The sequence below is a fragment of the Lipotes vexillifer genome, unplaced genomic scaffold, assembly GCF_000442215.2.
Source record: "Lipotes vexillifer unplaced genomic scaffold, Lipotes_vexillifer_v1.1 scaffold955, whole genome shotgun sequence".
Classification (NCBI taxonomy): Eukaryota; Metazoa; Chordata; class Mammalia; order Artiodactyla; family Lipotidae; genus Lipotes; species Lipotes vexillifer.
Window position 1 is genome coordinate 6,827 of NW_006773208.1, and position 5,503 is coordinate 12,329.

Here is a 5,503-nt window from a genome sequence, read left to right on the forward strand (position 1 = left end):
AACTCAATAGCAAAAAAAACAGATAACCCAATCAAATAATAGACAGAAGACCTCAACAGACATTTCTCCAAAGGAATGGCCAATGGGCATAGGAAAAGATGCTCAACATCACTAATTATTAGATAAATGCAAATCAAAACTTCAATGAGGTGTCACCACACACCAGTCAGAATAGCCATCATTAAATTGTCTACAAATAATATATGTTGGAGAAAATTCCAATTCAAAAAGATTCATGTACCCCAGTGTTCATAACAGCATTATTTACAATAGCCAAGATATGGAAACAAAGGAAATGTCCATCAACAGATGGATGGATAAAGAAGATGTGGTATATATACACAATAGAATACTACTCAACCATAAAAAAGAATGAAACAATGTCATTTGCAACAACATGAATGGACCTAGAGATTATCATACTAAGTGAAGTCAGAAAGATAAAGACAAATACCATATGACATCACTTATAAGTGGAATCTAAAATATGACACAAATGAACTTATCTACAAAACAGAAACAGACTCATAGCCATAGAACACAGACTTGTGGTTGCCAAGTGGGAGAGGGATAGGTGAGGGATGGATTGGGAGTTTGGGGTGAGGAGTTGCAACGTATTATATATAGAATGGATAAACAGCAAAGTCCTACACTATAGCACAAGGAACTGTATTCAATATCCTGTGATAAAGCATAATGGAAACGAATATAAAAAAGAATGTTTATATATGTATAATTGAACCACTTTACTGTACAGCAGAAATTAACACAACATTGCAAATAAACTATACTTCAATTAAAAAAAAATTAAGGAAAACTATACCCTCCCAGCCTACAGAGTGTGTTCAAAAATGCAGGCCAGACACTACCTTAGGAGAATATGGCCCCTGGACCTTGGCTGACAAAAGGTGGGTTCACTGCTGGGAGACATATGATCTCTCCTACAGAGGGCCACTTCTCCAAGGTCAAGAAATGTAAACAACCTACCACATACAGAAAAATACAAGTAGCAATTTTGACATAATGGGCAACAGAGGAATGTGTTTCAGATGAAGGAAGAAGATAAACCCCAGAAGAAGAACTAAGTGATGTGGAGACAGGCAATTACCCAAGAAAGAGTTCAGAGCAATAATTGTAAAGATGATCAAAGAACTTGGGAGGAGAATGGATGCACAGAGCAAGAAATTAGAAGTTTATAACTAAAAATTAGAAAATGTGAAGAAGAACCAAACAGAATTAGAGAATATAACTGAAATGAAAAGTACACTAGAAGGAAACAATAGCAGAATAAATGAGGCAGAAGAATGGATCAGTGAGTTGGAAGACAGAGTAGTGGAAATCATTGCCACCAACAGAAAAAAGAAAAGATAACAAAAAGAAATGAAAAAGCATGAGACGTCTGGGACAACATCAAGTGCATTCATGTTCACATTATAAGGGTCTCAGAAGGAGAAGAGAGAGAGAAAGGGTCTGAGAACATATTTGAAGAGATAATAGCTAAAAACTTCCCTAACCTGAAGAAGGAAATAGTCACCAAAGTCCAGGAAGCACAGAGAGTCCCATACAGGATTAACCCACAGAGGAATACAAGACAACACACTGTAAACAAAATGGCAATATTTAAAGATAAAGAGAATATATAAAAAACAACAAGAGAGGGAATTCCCTCGAGGTCCAGTGTTTAGAACTCTGTGCTTCCACTGTGGGGACCCAGGTTCAAACCCTGGTTGGGGAACTAAGATCCTGCAAGCTGCATGCTGAAGAAGAAAGGAAGAAAGAAAGAAAAGAAAGAAAGAAAGAAAGACAGAAAGCAAGCAAGTAAGAAAGAAAGAAAGAAAGAAAGAAAAGAAGGAAGGAAGGAAGGAAGGAAGGAAGGAAAGAAGGAAGGAAGGAAAGAAGAAAGGAAGGAAGGTAGAAAGAGAAAGAAAGAAAGAAAGACAGAAAGCAAGAAAGAAAGAAAGGAGAAAGAAAGTTTTTAAAAAATCAACAAAGAAAAAACAACAAATAACATACTAGGGAACTCCCATAGGCTATCAGGTTATTTTTCAGCAGAAACTCTGCAGGCTAGAAAGAAATGGCACAACATATGTAAAGTGATGAAAGAGAAAATCCTGCAAGCAAGAATACTCTATCCTAAAAGGCTCTCATTCAGATTTGATGGAGAAATCAAAAGCTTAACAGACAAGCAAAAGCTAAAACAATTTAGCACCACCAAACCATCTTTACAACAAATGCTAAAGCAACTTTCTAGGTGGAAAAGAAAAGGCCTCAAGTAGAAACAAGAAAATAACAAAATGGAATAGCTCATTGGTAAAGGCAAGCACACAATAAAGGTAGGAAACCATCCAACAGAAAGCTAGTATGGAGGTTAAACACAAAAGTAGTAAAATCATTTGTCTCCACAATAAGCAGTTAAGGGTTACACAAACTAATCAGATATAAAATATAATATCAAAAACAGTAATTGTGAGGGAAGGAGAGAATGAATGCAGGGTATCTAAAATGTGTTTGAAATTAAGACATCAGCAACTTAAAACTAGCAAGTATAAATATAGACTCCAATACAAAAACCTCATGGTAGACAGAAATCAAAAATCTACACTAGATATACACACATAAAAAAAAAAGACTCCAAATATAACAATAAAAATATTCATCAACTCACAAGAGAAGAGAACAAAAGAAGAAAGGGGGAAAAAGACCCTCAAAACCAAATCCAAAACAATTAACAAAATGGCAGTAGGAACATATGTATCAATAATTACCTTAAATGTAAATGGACTAAATGCTCCAACCAAAACACATAGACTGGCTGGATGGATACCAAAAAGAGACTCATATATTTCCTGCCTACAAGAGACTCACTTCATATCTAGAGACACATACAGACTGAAAGTGAGTTTGTGGAAAAAAATATTCCATGTAAACGGAAATCAAAAGAAACCTGGAGTTGCAATACTTATATCAGAGAAAATAGACTTTAAAATAAAAACTGTTACAAGACACAAAGAAGGATACTGCATAATGATCAAAGGATCAATCAAAGAAAAAGATATAAGAATTGTAGGGCTTTCCTGGTGGTGCAGTGGTTGAGAGTCCACCTGTCAATGCAGGGGACACAGGTTTGTGCCCCAGTCCGGGAAGACCCAACATGCTGCGGAGAGGCTAGGCCCGTGAACCATGGCCACTGAGCCTGCGCATCTGGAGCCTGTGCTCCACAACGGGAGAGGCCACAACAGTGAGAGGTCCACATACCACAAAAAATAAAAAATAGAATTGTAAATATATATACACCCAACATGGGAGCACATCAATATATAAGGCAAATGTTAACAGACATAAAAGGAGAAATTGGGGCTGCCCTGGTGGTCCAGTGGTTAAGAATCCACCTTCCACAGCTGGGGACATGGGTTCAATCCCTGGTTTGGAACTAAGATCCCACATGACACAGGGCAACAAACCCCTTGCACCACAATTACTGGGCCTGCACACCACAACTAGAGAGCCTGTGTGCTGCAACTACACAGCCCATGAATACTGGAGCCTACACACCACAACTACAGAGCTCACGTGCTCTGGAGCCCATGTGCCACAACTAGAGAGCCTATGTGCTAAAAATACTGAGGCTGGGTGCCCGCCTGCCTCAACTACAGATCCCACGCACTCTGGAGACCACACAACACAACTACAGATCCCACACACTCTGAAGACCACACAACACAACTACAGAGCCCACGCACTCTGGAGCCCACATGCCACAATTAGAGAGCCTGTGGGCCACAACTACTGAACCTACACACTCTGGAACCCGCATGCCACAACTAAAGAGAAGCCCATGCAGCACAACTAGAGAGAAGCCCATGTGCCACAACAAATAGCCCATGCACCACAATGAAATATCCTGCATGCTGCAAAGAAGACAGGATACCAAAAATAAATAAATTAATTAAATAAATATTAAAAATAAATAAATAAAAGGAGAAATTGATAGTAACACAGTAATAGTTGGAGTCTTTAACACCCCACTTAACATCAATGTACAGATCATCCAGACAGAAACTCAACAAGGAAACACAGGCCTTATTTGACACATCAGATCAAATGGACTTAACTGATATTTATGGAACACTCCTTCAAAAAGCAGCAGAATACACATTCTTCTCAAGTTCACATGGAACATTCTCCAGGACAGATCACATGCTGGGCCACAAAGCAAGCCTAAGTAAATTTAAGAAAACTGAAAACACATCAATCATCTTTTCTGGCTACAAGGATATGAGGGTAGAAATCAACTATAAGAGAAAAAATGCAAAAAACACAAACACCTGGAGGCTAAATAATATCCTATTAACCAGCCACTGGATCACAGAAAAAATCAAAGAGGGAATAAAATAATACCTAGAGACAAATGGAAAAGAAAACACAACTATGAAAAACCTATGAGGGGGGAGCTTCAAGATGGCAGAAGAGTAAGACGTGGAGATCACCTTCCTTCCCACAAATACATCAGAAATACATCTACATGTGGAATGACTCCTACAGAACACCTACTGAATGCTGGCAGAAGACCTCAGACCTCCCAAAAGGCAAGAAACTCCCCCCGTACTTGGGTACAGCAAAAGAAAAAAGAATAAACAGAGACAAAAGGATAGGGACGGGACCTGCACCAGTGGGAGGGAGCTGTGAAGGAGGAAACGTTTCCACACACTAGGAAGGCCCTTCATGGGTGGAGACTGTGGGTGGCACAGGGGGGAAGCTTCGGAGCCACAGAAGAGAGCACAGCAACAGGGTTGTGGAGGGAAAAGCAGAGAGATTCCCAGACAGAGGATTGGTGCCAAACAGCACTCACCAGCCTGAGAGGTTTGTCTGATCACTCTCCGGGATGGGTGGGGATTGGGAGTTGAGGCTCTGGCTTTGGACGTCGGATCCCAGAGAGAGGACCAGCGTTGTCTGCATGAACACAGCCTGAAGGGAGCTAGTGCGCCACAGCTAACCAGGAGGGAGTCTGGGAAAAATTCTGGAGCTACCAAAGAGGCAAGAGACATTTTCCTGCTTCTTTGTTTCCTGGTGCGCGAGGAGAGGGGATTAAGAGCACCGCTTAAAGGAGCTCCAGAGACGGGCATGAGCCACAGCTGCCAGCATGAACCCCAGAGACGGGCATGAGATGCTAAGGCTGCTGCTGCAGCCACCAAGAAGCCTGTGTGCGAGCACAGGTCACTATCCACACCTCCCCTCCCAGGAGCCTGTGCAGCCGGCCACTGCCAGCAACCCGTGATTCAGGGACAACTTCCCGGGGAGAACACACCACGCACCTCAGGCTGTTGCAATGTCACATTGGGCTCTGCGCCGCAGGCTGGCCCTGCGCTCCATACCCCTCCCTCCACCTGGCCTGAGTCAGCCACAGCCTCCTAATCAGCTGCTCCTTTAACCCTATCCTGCCTGAGTGAAGAACAGACGCCCTCAGGTGACCTACATGCAGAGGCGGAGCCAAATCCAAAGCTGA